The sequence below is a fragment of the Cygnus olor genome, chromosome 22, assembly GCF_009769625.2.
Source record: "Cygnus olor isolate bCygOlo1 chromosome 22, bCygOlo1.pri.v2, whole genome shotgun sequence".
In the NCBI taxonomy this organism is placed as follows: Eukaryota; Metazoa; Chordata; class Aves; order Anseriformes; family Anatidae; genus Cygnus; species Cygnus olor.
The window spans coordinates 7,619,319-7,633,432 of NC_049190.1; the positions used below are offsets into that span (position 1 = coordinate 7,619,319).

The 14,114-nt window shown below is 53.5% G+C and overlaps 1 protein-coding gene across 4 annotated transcripts in view; it reads right to left on the reverse strand.

Annotated features, from left to right (window-relative positions):
- PKNOX2 (PBX/knotted 1 homeobox 2) overlaps positions 1-7,549 on the reverse strand; it is an 88,003-nt gene extending 80,454 nt beyond the window's left edge. For 3 of the 4 annotated variants that reach the window (XM_040534214.1, XM_040534217.1, XM_040534215.1), the window contains exons 1-2: positions 7,367-7,549; positions 4,108-4,250 (exon numbers count right to left, since the gene is read on the reverse strand). The gene's annotated coding sequence lies outside the window, so the exon portion shown is untranslated. Of the gene's footprint in view, positions 1-4,107; positions 4,251-6,626; positions 6,717-7,366 lie in introns of those variants that run through there. The other variant, XM_040534213.1, reaches the window with a different exon arrangement.
- Between the last annotated feature and the right edge of the window lie 6,565 nt (positions 7,550-14,114).

Below are 14,114 nucleotides of genomic sequence, written 5' to 3' on the forward strand. Positions count from 1 at the left end.
AGCCAAACAGTTTGGGATGTTTAAAAGTGGAGGAATAAGGAGAAAAAAAAACAAAAAAAACAGACCTCATGCCTTGAAGGCATCCTGCCTAGGGAGACCGGCAGGGTGAGGAGGGAGGAAGCCCATACAAATGGAAAAGGTAAGGTCAGATGTCAGGGAAGGTTGCCCAGCGGCCGGGATGCATGGATGAGGCTGCAATACTCAAAAAGCCAACACGGGCAGTACAAAGCGACAGCCCCTCCGGTGGGATTTGGGTGCTGAGGTCTGCACCAAGGAAAAATGGGGAATGGGGAACGCACCTGTGACGGGGACCAGTTTTGGCCAGAGTCACCCCCGAAAGCCAGAGGAGCATCGCTAAAATCATGCCAGCATCCCTGGAGCAGCATCACTAAAATCACTCCGGCATCCCTGGAGTGAGGTGGAGACACAGTGGGGCAAGCTTGCAGTGCTGATAGGAGTTTTAATTATTGGCTCATTAGGAGAATCGCAGTTATCAGATTCACCTTGCTCTGCCGACGTCAGGGCGCTGAGAGCCACCCGCACCATTTGTGTCCAGCTCCGAGGGAAACGCAGGCGAGGCTCACAGGGTAAATTTGCACCAGATTAATTCAATCAAGGCCACACACGGAAATCTGCCTCCTGATCCCAGTTGTGTTACCCATCCCATTACGCGCTGACAGCTCGGATCCGTGCAGGAAAACAACCCTCCGATCCCGTTTATTAAGTTTGTTCTTTGCTGTCAGGCTGACAAAGTGCTCCAATTTATAGAGCGTTTGCTTAGAGCCAAACAGCTTCTGCATTCACGTGCTCTGCTAAATATTTGCCAAAAGTGCCATTTTCATCTAACGGACAACTTCAAAATGCATTTTAAATGCTATTTTTAAAGGCGTGAATGCCCTCCGAAGCAAAGGGAGGGCCTTGGCATGGGCACGGACACATTCGGTGGACAAAACGCCCCACTTTGGTTTTTATGCCGCCGAATTAATTGCCATAGTTAGATACATTGGCTCTGTCACTAAGATATAAGGAAAGCAATTTCTGCACAAATGCATTAAGGACTGTTCCGGACACTTTGTGCAAACGTGATCTCCTTGGGATTGAGATATATTTTTTGTTGTTTTATTAATGCACTCGGGATCCAGTTTCTGGTTTGTTTTTGTTTTTTTTTGGGGGGGGTGGGGGTCTGAAATGGGTGACTGAGGAGGAGGAGGCCAGGGGCTGCTCCACTGAGGAAGACGAGGGCGGACGGTTCATTGGGAGCGACCCGGGGCTGATCAGGATGCTACAGCCTCGCTCACTGTCACTAAGAGGCAGCAAGAAGACGATGCGGGGGGGGGTGAAAAAGAAAAGCACAAAGCACACCAACAAGTCTCGCTGTGGGACAGGCACGGAAAAATTAAGAGCTTCAAACTGTAAAAATATAAACTCCCCCCACCGCTCGTCGACTTGGCGGAGTTTTATATGACACATAAATTAGGACAGCACGTCTTTCAGCTGCGCGGGCTGAGGTGCTTGCTTCCTCGTTCAAATTTATTGCTCGCGAGCATTAAAAATGTCTAAACCGGTTTACATACACCATCACAGTGGGAATTTGCTTGGGGATAAGGGAGCTTGTAATTGCTATTCTAAAACTAGCCTTATAAGCTGGAAGCAGTGTTTAAAAAACATTTTAAGGGCTTTATAAAGCTATAAAGCGCCTTCCAACAAACCTAGAAGTGATGCATCTAAAAAGACCAGTCCTGCCTCCCAAAAAAATGAGGAATAACACAGAGCTGATCGCACGGCAGAAGCTTCCTGCAGACACCGAAACATTCTATTTTTCTGGAATTACAGGTCAGCTTCCCAACGCGGGGCAATGCGATTTTAATGCTCCGAATCCTGTTTCTGATGTGCATTCTTTAAACGCGTAGCAGTGACACGAAATAAAATATGAGTCGTCTAAAATGGTTCGAAATAAGGCTGGGATTTTCGGATATCCACATCGTGTAGATTAACCCCAAATCCGTCGCTTGCCCCGCTGCCATTTTTCAATTGGCTTTAACAGCTTTATTGAGGGTACAAAGCCAGACATTGTGACCGGGGAATGGGAGAACAGAGCTGGTGCTCGCCGAAAAATGTGGTTTTGGTTATAACTATTTTCATAGTTTTTGCAACACCTTATTAAAGTTGAAAGCTACACATATAACATGACTGGTGGCACTTTCCTAATGCGCTGAAGTCGTATTTCATTGCAAGTGACGGGGCGGCCGGGCATTTCCTCGCTGCTCCCCCGTTTTTGGGGGCTCGGTGGGATTGGGCTTGCAGTGTGCTGGCAGGACGCAGTGCTTTGTCTTTCAGGGAGCCGTGTGTCCCTGCAAAGCACCCCTTCCCCTGCATTTCCACCCCCTTTGCGCTCTGATTTTATGTGCCGCCTATCTGCACTGCGAGATGCTAAAAGGCATGGATGCACCAGGGGAAAAACACTCCAGCTGGGCAGAGAAAGCATTTCCAGTTCAAGGCGAACATTTGAGTCCGTTCAGCCTACTTTTGCTCCTGGTTTTGCTCCTCTGCTCAAGGCACAGTCGAGGAAGGGTCGCAGGCATTGGCCCCTTGGAGCTGGATGCAAGCATCTGCATCTCGTTAGCTGCAAAGAGCATCACGCTCCAGCAATGCTGACCAAAAAGGCACTATTTGGCTTTAAAAAAAAAAAAAAAAATCACTCTAATATGCCAGACACAGCTCTCCATCTCGCTACACTTGCAAATATTTAACAAATGCTAATTTAAGTTTATCAGCAAACGTTCGAGACTAACAAGAGGTTATTTTCACCCGCCACCGCCGCGCTCTTGGCAGAGGCGGTGAAGAGGGAACACAAAAAAAGACGCGATCAGCCCAGCAGAGCCAAGGCCAAATTCTCATCTTATTGACACAGCTGCAAATCCCTGCTTGGCCGAGCTCGCGCCAGGTTTCCAGCTGCGCGGAGGCGACCCCAGATCCCTGCCGCCTGCCTCTCCCGAGGGGTTTTGTGCCGCGCATCACCTGGAGCATCACCTCCACGGCCAGCGCTGCATCCCTGCTCAAGTCACTCGCGAGAACCAGAATCATTTCCCTCCGTGCTCTTATTTTGAGGAGGAATTTTTCACTGGCTGGTCTGATGATGCCGTGAATTTTTTTTTTTTTTTCTAATTAACGGGCATTTGTTCCTAACAGGATTCCAATTCCAATTCTCATTAGGGGTAAAACTGCTCCGTATTTAGTCCTCTCCGTAAAAGCTTCCCGCGGTCTGCCTAGCGATCGTTACTACCAGCGGCTCGGTGAAGGCTGTTTGCAAAACTGCTCCGGAATGGAGTCACTCAACAGCACGCATGAAATTAACTCCAACCCCGAGAGTTTAACCCCAAACCATTAAAAACACACACGGTTTCTGCTTGGGTTAAGCTGCCAGGAGTTAGCAGTGGCTGTCTGGAAGAAGCCCCTCGCAGCTGAGATATCATTAATACCACACCAAGCCAGCGCTCAGCTCTGCAGGCAGCACGCCTGGATCCAGCGCCTTATCCCACCACCACCGAAAGAGCAGGAATTAGACCGAGAGAGGGCGAGTGGACTGCAGGGAGCGGTGCCTTCACCTCTGCGTGGTCCCCAGCCACCATTCAGACAACGCCTGTGATGCCAAGCTGGTTCTCCCCCCAAAACCCATCAATATTTTGCTTTTTGCCACGCCAGACTTTGTGAAACTTTAGGAAAATGCATTTTGTTGTTCATGTTTGGTATTTCTGCAAGGGGAAAAAAAAAGAAAGACCTCGTGGAAGATGTGTCTCATCCAGAGCCAGGAGAAAGGGGAAAGAATGCTCAGCCTCAAGAAACTCAAATTTGATATTTTAAATGAGTGTCTCCCCTTCCAGCACAAGTTTGAGCTCCTCCTATTTTTACCCCAGGCTTTCTGCCTGCCGTTGTGCAACTCTTCCAACCTGCCCACCAGCACCCAGATGGACGATCTTGTCTTTTAAAAACTATTTTTAGCCAGTGCAGCCACCAGGGTGTTGTAGGGCAGGGAGGAGAATAGTTGGGGAGCACACCCCAGCACACTGCGATACGTCCCCGCGTGCAGCCTACCGCACCGCTGCTCACCTACGCTGGAGTATCAGCCATCGCTCGGTGACTTACGGACCCGTCCTGGAGGCTTCCCGGAGCAGGAATGGGAGGTGAAGGCAAGCAGCAGCTTTCTGGTGGTCGATCAACCCGAAGAAACCATTTAGCCATTAGAAAGTTCCCTGGAAAGGCAAAAAAAAATAAAAAGCTACACCGGGAGGTCCTGTTAGCGTTAGCGGTTCCAAACTTGGTAATGTTAAAATAGATGCATTTTCCTGAGGTGAAGCGGAGCAGTGGGCATCGATGGGCATCACCCAGCACGCAGGTCCTACCCACGTCGACTTTTCTGCATTTCCTTAAAAAAAAGTGGGGATTTTCCTTTATCTCCCTTCCTGGGGAAAAAAAAAAAAAAAAAAAAAGTAGGGAGCTGCATTTAAGCAGCTAAAAAGTTTATTGCAAGCCCAGTGGGGATGTTGAGCATCCTCCCAGTTGCAACCTGGCCACACTCGCCATCGGTCCCCAGCACTGCTGTGACCATAAACGCAGGGGACGCGTGCCCATGGTGCTGCTCCCCCAGACGCGCAGGGAAGGAGGGAGCTCAAGGGAAACATGCGAGTGGCCTCGGGCACACAGTTCCCAGCTTCCTCCTAGTTTTCCTGAGTGTTTGGGGCATTCCCACCCACTCCCGGCCAAAAGACCCCGTGTGGTGGTGGGGGCTGATGTTAAAGGGAGTGGGGGCTCCCGGGTACGGCAAAGCCGGAGGAAATCTGTTTCAGGTGCAAAATTGGACAGAATCTCTCTAGTCGACAGTGGCTCCTTCCGCAACCGATGCTGATGCTTGTGGGCACCAGCTCTCGGATTAATCTCACCCGTAATTAGATTTGATCAATTAACTTTTGCCCCTAAATAATAAAGTAATCTCAGCAGGAGGACTTAAACAAATGGGGGGGGGGGGGGGGGGAGGAGGAAAATAAGGGGGAATCCCGATGTCCTCACCCATCTGCTCCGCAGGGCTGAAACGCGCCCCTGCCCCGGGCGCTGTTTTGCTCCTTGCCCAAACCACCGCGGCTGAGCCCGGGAGCCGCAAACAGCCCCAGAGTGTCCGGGGGGTCCCGGGCAGGGTTTTTTTGTTTGGTTTGAAAGGGACGAGAAACGAGACCCGAGACGTGTGAAAGCACGCTTAGGAACACAGAGCAGGGAAAGTTTCGCCGAAGCTGGCATCGGGTCGTGTGAGAGCTTTCCCCGGGGAGGGAAATCCATTAAAAAGACGGAGAGGAGCTGTTCCCAGCCAGCTGCCCCCGCATCCCGGCCAAAAATAACCCCCGGTGGCGAGAGCCCTAATCTAATCTCCCCACCTTGGGTTCGCAAACATCCCGCCCGGGCCGAGGGCTCCTTGCGGGAGGGAGGCGTTTGCCGCGAGGCCGGTGGCGAGGTCCGGAGGGAGGCCGGGAGGGCCGTGGCCGGAGCCCGAACAAAGAGCGGAGCTGGCGAGGGTGCCCCAAACTTCTGGGGCCTCCTGGGGATGCGAGCGTGCGTGCGTGGGGGGCAGGGGGAGTGCGGGGAGGGTGGGGGGAAAAGGCGAAAAGCTGCAAAAACGCCGCTTTTGCCCTTCAACCCAGGGCCTGCGGGCTCGTGGGGTCTGCTCGCGCCAAGCGGGTTTGACGCCGGCGGCGCGATGCTGCGGGGGCTCGGCCCTGGAGGGTGGCACGGCCCCCCCCCGGCCCCGGGGGCTCCCCGGGGGCTCCCCGAGGTGAGGGGGTGCCTCCGGGCGAGGGGGCTCCGGCCGCTTCGGTGCGTGCCGCCCCGCCGGGCTGCCCTGCGTGCGGGGGCAACTTCAAACCGCAACCGGACCGCGGGGGCAGGGGGGGCCGCAACGGGCTGGGCGCGGGGGGAGGGGGGGGGGAACGCAGCCCCCTGCGGGGATCGCAACCCCCGGGAGGAACTGCAACGGGCCGGGGGGGCACTGCGACCCCCACGGGCACCGCAACCGGCCGGGGGGAGCGCAGCCGTCGGAGTGTGGGGGGGGGGTGGACACCGGACCCCCCAAGGACACCGCAACCCCCCGGGGGAACCGGGAGCACCGCGGCCGGCCGGAGGGCTGGAGAGCATCGCAAGGGCCGGGGCGAAGCGCAGCCTCCCGGAGGCACGGCGGCGGCCGACCGGGGATTGGGGGGGGGGGGGGGGGTGAGAGCACGGGGGGGGTGACGGCGACCGGGTGCGAGGCGTGCCGGGGCCCCCGCTGCTCGCGGCCCCCGCGGCGCTCCGCGGCGTTGCACGGCGGCCATGCACCGCCGCTGCGAGCCGTGCACCGGGAGGGGAGGAGGGGAACGGGGGCGGGGGGGGGGGGCTAAGGGCGGGGGGGGCGGCGCGAGGCACCGCTGCGGAACGGCAAGTTACTTCCCGCACCGGAGGGAGAAGGGGGGGGGGGGGGGGGGAGCGGAGGAGATGCCCGCCGCCGCCGCCGCACGTGCCCCGGCGCCCGGGGCCGCTTTGTCCGCGCCGCTCGGCTCGGCTCCGCCCGCCCCCGCGCGGCGGCCCGCCGGTGAATGACAGCCTACCTGCCCGCCAATCTTCATCACACTGACACCGGCCTGACAGCGCGGCCGCCGCTCGCCGCCGGCCCGGCCCCGCCGCCGCGCCGCGCCGCCCCCGCCCCGCCGCCCCGCCCCGCCGCGCCCCGCCCACCGCCGCGCCAAGCCCCGCCCGCCCGACACGCCCCCGGCAAGCCCCGCCCCTCTCTCGCTAGGCCACGCCCCTCCCGGGCCACGCCCTCTCTCCTCGTCACGCCCCGCCCCCGCAGCCCCGACCCCCCCCCCCCCCCGCTGTCCCCCCTCACGGGAGTTTCTGTCCCTGCCCGTGCGTTGGCCCCGGCCTCCCCAGGCGAGGCCCCGCAGCCCCATGTCCAGCTCTGAACCAAAACCGGTGGGTTTTGCCCCAAAGCAAGCAACAGCCGGTGTTTGGCTCTAGGCTCGTTGCAATGGCCCGGAACGGCCCCAAATTACCCCGAAGACGGCACCGGGGCGCCGCGGGGCCCGGAAGGACCGCAGGAGGCAGGAGCCAGGCACCGCCTGCCGCAGCCCCCCCAGGGAGCGCCCGGCACAATTTGGGGGCGCCAGCTGTGGGGAACCCAAAGCTGGCAGAGCGGAGGGGTCAGCGAAGGGCCGGCTGCGCATCCCGCACCCTGCGCGACATCCAAGGGACATCAGCCGTCAAGAGCTCTTCCAGAATCGCCGCGTGCCGCTGTGACGAATGCCACCCCTGCGCGCTCCACCGCGAGCAGCCCCCTCTCCCCGCTCACCGTCGGCACGGCTGTGCGAGCGCTGGGGCGATGATTTATAACCAGTTCCCGCTGTTCTGGGCCCGGAATACAACGGAGACCTCCGCGCGCTGTGTAAATCAGAGCTGGATGCTCTTCCCGCCCTCATTGCTATTCCACGAGAGCCTCCAAGACGAGGAGCCATAAAGCTGTCTTCAGTTCTCCCTTGTTTCAGCCAGATTCAGGGCCAGGCGAAAAATATTTCGGTCTTTGGAGACTCTGATTTGAGCGGGATAGATGCGCAGGGGAGGACATAAAGCACTCGTTAGGTACCGAAGGGCTGCAGGATCGCCACGCTCGTGTCTTATTTTGCCAGACGGAGATGAAAAGCAGGCACAAAATGGATGCGTAGGAAAGGCAATTAAAGCCATCCTGCATTTTCGGTATCATGCCTGTCCTCCCACCCCTGTGGTCCTCCAGAGCCCCCTCCTCCCCAGCATCTCTTAAGCCCCTTCAACGATTGCCCAATATTTCAGGGTTATTTGCTGCTCCTGACACGTTTCTTCTGATGCCATCAGCAACTCACCACGAGCATCCCACGGGGGTGCAGAGTTCGGTTTTATTTTGCTGAGCTACAGCATCCTCCAGGAACGTGGCCAGGCCTAGATTTCTCTTCTGCAAATGCAAAAGCCACATCTTCCCCGGAGAGTTTTGCCAGAGGTTAATTATCATCCCTGCTAAAAACCCCGCCTGATTTCCCATTTGAATTGGCTTAGCTTCAACCTCCAGCCACTGGGTCCTGCCGTGTTTTTTGCTCGTAAATTAAATGGCGCCTGTGCTCAAACTTTTAATTTTTTTTCCCTAAGAAAGCGCCTCTCTGCTGTACCAAGTCACCCCTGATCTTGTTGTCAGTGGGACCCACAGATTTGCCTGGTGAGAACAGGGATATGCAGCAGCATCCCTGCTGGGATGTCAAGCTGGGTACCACCCCGCTTCTCCCTGCTGCTCCAGCATCTCGCCAGCTCTCAGCCCAGCTCTTTTCTCGTCCACCCAAATTTCCATCAGCTTTTTATCAAATACACCCAGAGGCACCTTCCCCGCCACAGGCTGATGCTGCTGCTACTGGAAAAGGAGCCCAAACCCCCTGAAACACAAAACCCTTGATCAAATGCCTTATTCCACATCCCCATCCCACACCAGGGAGTGGAAACCTCCCTGAAATTAAACCCTCTTTTGACACCCTAAGTGGGGAGATTGTGCCATGTACCCGCACCGAGGCTGTGTTTTGTGCACTTGAAGCTGTAAATATGCAATTAGAGCAAACTAATCAGCACTTATTCAAGAGCACACCAAGTTCCTCCTGCAAAGTGGCAAGAGTACTTGGAGCAAGTTTACTAAAATATTAAACATTTGGCAAGAGCAGTGACATAGATAACTTGTAATATTTACATTTTTACATAACTGGCTTCAGGAGAAAACAAATTACACCAAGTATAGCATTTTACTCTCAGTCATTTGACTACTCCGCCATAAATAATTCAATTCTCTCTCCAAGATTACATTAGGGCTGGTGTTGAATTTCTCAAAGAAAACTGTGACAGGATGCTATGGGAAATGAATGCATACGGCTCTCTGCTGAAACCTTCTGAAATATATATAAGAGAAAAGCAGGGTAAATTATTAAACAATAGATGTTAAAAACAACACGAGTTTTGATGATGAGCCCGGGTAATGTGTGGCAGGGGGGTAAGGAGACACGAGAGCATCCCCAAATTGCAAGCTTGCTTCCTGAGCACAGGGGCAAGCCAAGCTGCTTGCGAGATAAAGGATGCTCAAAAACCCATTCATAAGTAAAAGGATGCTCTGAAGGGAGCCCGACGGAAAGCGCAGCCCCCACTGCACAGCAGGTGCTGCTCCCAGCTCCCTGCCCGTGTGCTGCCCGCCTCCCAGCTCCCCGGGTTTGTGCTGGGTTTCTGAGATGCAGGCGTTCAGGACACACACACTTTCCCACATCTCTCCAAACTCTCTCCGGTTATGTGTTTCACGAAAAGGGGGAAAAAAATCATTGCTGTCTGGTGCAGCCTTAAAACCAACGTGCTGCCAGGAACACGGACAGAACCGATTCTTGTACAGCGCTATCCAGGTTGAAATGAAGGGATTCCCCAACTTTCACCTGTTTTCAGACCTCAGCTCATGGAGGATTTTTGTTAAGACTGATCTCCCTCCGTTCGCGATACTTAAGCTCCCTGCTGAATAAGCACTCATCTTAACTACGTTATCTTTATCTCCGTACATGATTTTCCTGGGAATATGGGGAGAGTAAACCAAAAAGATTTACAGCACCAACGCAGCAGCATTGTTTGCTGCAGAAAAACAAACCACGAGAAGCCGCGGTGCATTTTAAATAGCCTCCTAACGGAACATACGGCTGCTCCGACCTGACAGCTACTAATAGATAAGTGCACGGGGGATAGAAGGAAGAGCTTTATCAATAACCCCTAGGCACAAGGAAGAGGAATGGCTTCAAACGGCCGCCGTGCCTGCTCCTGCACCAGCCGGCCGGGGGTTAATGATGTCTCGTCAAGCTGGGAAAGCACTTTGGGGTCCTTCCGGATGAAAGTGCTGGATAAATGGCAGGCGAGATCATTTTTATTAGAAAATCCCCACTGCCAACTTGCTCCTTTTTAATGTTTAATTTCAAGCCGTAATAAAGTCTCGCTGCTCCTTTGGGGTCTCCTGGCTGCCTGGCCGCGGTTCCCCTCCACGCAACGCTACAGCCAGCTTTGCATTGCCGCAGCCTGGCAGATTTTAGCTCAGCCTGAGGGTTTTTTTGGCTGTGTTTCAGGGTCCCTCCCCGCCTCGGCTGGGTTCGGTCCATGGCGGGAGCTCACCACCACCCGCGTCCCCCTGCACCGGGGCAGCGATGCGGTGCGGCGCGAGAGACGCACTGGTCACAACTCCTTAAAGATGCAAATTGAGAAGCAGCCATCATAGCAAGAGACTTCTGTTAATTCTCATCTGAGTATGCAGATTTCAGTGCTGACTTTTCTAGGCTTATTTGTTTTATTTAGCAATAAATTTAATACAGGCTCCCTGAAGCAAAGAGACAGATGGACTATAAACTTTGAATTTTGAGTAGCTTTACATCCTTAGGTTAGTATCATTTTTGATCTCTCCTGAAATTATATCCACAAAAGTTTGCAGGGATTGGAATCTGCTTTTTTACAGCCCCCCCCAGCCCCCTGTGACCATGCACCTTCGCACTGGAATAACGAGTGGCCACTTGATGAGCCACCTTCTAATTTTTTGCACGGGTTACGCAACAGTACGCTAAATACCACCTAAATGCTGCATACCCTGGCTGCTGGAGTTATCCCAGAGACTCACAGATGGATCTGAGAAAACCAAAGCACCACGTGTTTCTTCTGGGTCCAAGTGCGAAACCTCCGGGCTGAAATAAAATGATGTGCTTGGAGAACATGGGGAAGCCAGTATGTGTTTTTGGAAGGAGTCACAGTGTGGCAAAAAGGATTTATTTACTTTTTCTAGGTGGTTGTTTTGCCATCCATCAGCAATACAAACGCAGGTAGGAGGGGAGGAGAAATGCCTGCTGTCCCCAAGAGGTGGGTGACCTCCATCCTTGGGTTGCCCATGCGTGGTGGGACACGGCGACGAGCTGGCCAAGCACCGTGTCACTGCTTTGAACCCGAGGGTTGTGAAAAGCCAGGATTTAATTTGGGGAGATAGAAGGTACAGCCAAAGTGCCTGGTCGCTGGCTGACAAACCAGGTGGAAAGCACGGTGTTGCAAATGGCCCCCAACAAGCAGACGTCACCTAATGCCAAACTGCGATTGAATGGATTAACATATTACAGGTGCATTAAAGTCTAATGAGTGGCCCATGATTAATGCTGTTATGAGGAATACTAAAAGAACTAATGATGATGAGCCACTTCAAGTTAAATGTGGGGAGTTTCAGGTGTTGATGGTTCCACGGTCTCATGCTCGCGGGAACAGCCCGGCTAAGGCAAGGGGGTCTGGGAGCAAGGACGGAAGGAGGGACCACATTTCTGCTCTTTGCTTGGTGGGAATCAGCAACGCGAACATCTGGTGATGTGCTTCAGTGCTGTGGGGAATGCCACGTCTGAGGAAGCTCATTCTGGTTTGTAAGGCTCCCTAGAATTTTAGCTCTTCTTTTCTTGTGGAGGAAAACCTCCAAAAACAAAATAGCCCTGGAGTAGAAGAACACCACTACAGAAAGAGAATACCAGAGACTGATAATCAAATCAACAATAATTAACAAAAATCAATAACAATTAATAAACAAATCAGTGGCAACTGTAGGGCCCCAAAACACCTGCTTCTGCACCCAGAGAAGAGCCCCAGGTTTGCAGGGCCACTGCCGAGGCAGCTCATCCCATGTTGATGTCTGAATGCTGACTGACTGAGGCTTTCTCTTCTCCCCCCTTCATCCTTGGACAGTGCCCTGACTGAGGTGTAACTGGAAAAAAAGGGACGCCAGAAAGAGGTCTGGGTCCAAGTTCAGATTTTGGTTAATTTCAGGGGAAATTATCACCCAGTGTGGGAGAGATGACATCTAAGTGTGCCCAGGGACAACTTTCTTGCTCAGGGCTTTTTAGGGAAATGATCCTACAGCTGCTTTAACTTCAGTGCACAAAGTATCAGGAAGCTCTTTTGTGTATGGATGCGTGCTTGAAAAGCAACTGACTGCACGGAGTTCAGTTTGAATCAAGTATAAATAGTCAACAAAGGCACAAGGTGGCCAAATTCCTCCCTCCTGGGACTTTTCAGGCCATCGTGGGAGATGACAGGACCCCCCGTCCTCCTCCATCCGCCTTCTGGGTTCAGGTTGGGCACGCATGCAACCCAACCGCAGGAACCACTTTCTGTCCCATAAACCAGGACATTTTGGGGCTTTTAGACACGTTTTCTCTAGATGGGATCAGATTTTTATTTAAAAAGTGACTTCATATCCCATTTTATTATTTCTGAGCATTGCAGGATTTGTTCTATTTGAAGTCTTACATCCTCATTTCCTGTCACTGCTATTAAAATTGATTTCCGCCATGAGCAGGAGAAAGATAATACGAAATGGGTTCCTGCGAGAGAGAGCTGTATCCCCACCGGAGCCATTATGAACTCTCCTATATTATTTTAACTTTCTTTCATTAGTGATTCTCTTTGGAAAAGGGCAGCTCATCCCTTGGTTCAGACGTGTTGTCCACAAAGTCGGAGAAACGCAAGGGGAGCATGGGGCAGGGATTTAAATAGCTCTTGTTCACCGCCCCGGGGTATTTATAGACGTAACCAGATCCCCACCGCCTCCGCGGTGCTCCCGGCTCCCCGGGGCCACCAGCCGCATCCTCCCCACCGCCCCAGCACCTGTCCCACGTTGTGCTCAGCACCTGCTGCGACCAACACCCTCCAGCACACCCTTTGTCCATCTCCTAAACCGGTCTGACTCCCCGTTCACACTGCGATAAGCTGGACTACGGGTGAGCATCCTCGCCACCAGTCCTTCCACCACCAAAGACCTCTCTGCCTCCAGAGGCGTTGCAGACCCAGAGGCTGCCATCACTTGCAGCATCACACATCAGCTCCTAAACATGCCAGGTTCACTCCTAAAATACATAAAGCAACTTCCCGGCCTGAAGCGTCAGTCCCCGCTCCCTCTGTGGCACGTCCTGGCTTGGGGCAGCCTCCACCAGGTTCATGCAAATGGGGTTTTGCATTTCACGGCACTGACGTGCTCCCCGTCGCACCGGTGATCCCCAGCCACCACCCCCAGCCCCGGCGGAGCCACCCAAAGGGGCGCTGGCACCCACTCCCATCCAGCAGCATCCCCATCCAAGGGCTTAAACGCCTTCACCAGAGAGTAATTTAACGCCATCCCCAGCTTAAGCTCCATATCTACGGGGCGTGAAATTAGTTCCAGCAAGCCGCGAATTTGCTGCTAATAAAAATATTTAGCAATTCACCAGTCTTTAAATCAGGAGCAGGATATTTTCTTACTTGCATCAATGCTTGTTTCTCGCAACTCTAATATTTGATAACCCAGCCCAAATTGTGGGGCTGGAGCTGTAAAACTGCAAGTTTTATGACAGTGCAAGGAGTTTTAAATCAATTCCTTTAGCTCTGCTCGCTCCACGGCATTGAGGCTAGAGGAAACCATTCGATCGCCTTGTCCGACCTCTTGTATTTCACAGGCTGTTAAGTCTCACCCAGGTACTGGTAATTTGGGTTGGATGATGGCATTTTTCTCCTCTGGAGATGGAGGCCCCATCATGCCAGGGACAAAGTGGGGTGGGATATTCCCACCAAAAAATTCATATTCTGGGGCAAAAAGCAGTGTAGAACCACACTGGCCCACACAGGAAGAGGTTTTCATGTATTTCGCATTTCACACTCACTTGGACGAAGTTTTGGGGGTGAAAAACCTTTGACAGGCATCCCCGAGTGCTATGTAGGATGCAGCAGGATGCTCCTCGCTCTGCAACCGATCAGTATCACGGATTTGCAGTTATCACCCCCAAAAGAGACCCACTTGATTCAAACCTGCCCTATATCCCAGCAAATAATTTTTGTGTGTTTTCCAAATGAGCTTTGATCCAGCTGATCCTGCCTTGTAGTCTCTGAAGAAAGGTGACCTCTGCATCCTCCCGGACTGGTGTTTAATTAGCCTGAGTGCTGGAAAATTGCATTTCTCTGCAAAGCTCCATTTGACCCAGCCAAGCATCTGCTCACAGGACCGCTTCATGCCTTTGCTGAAG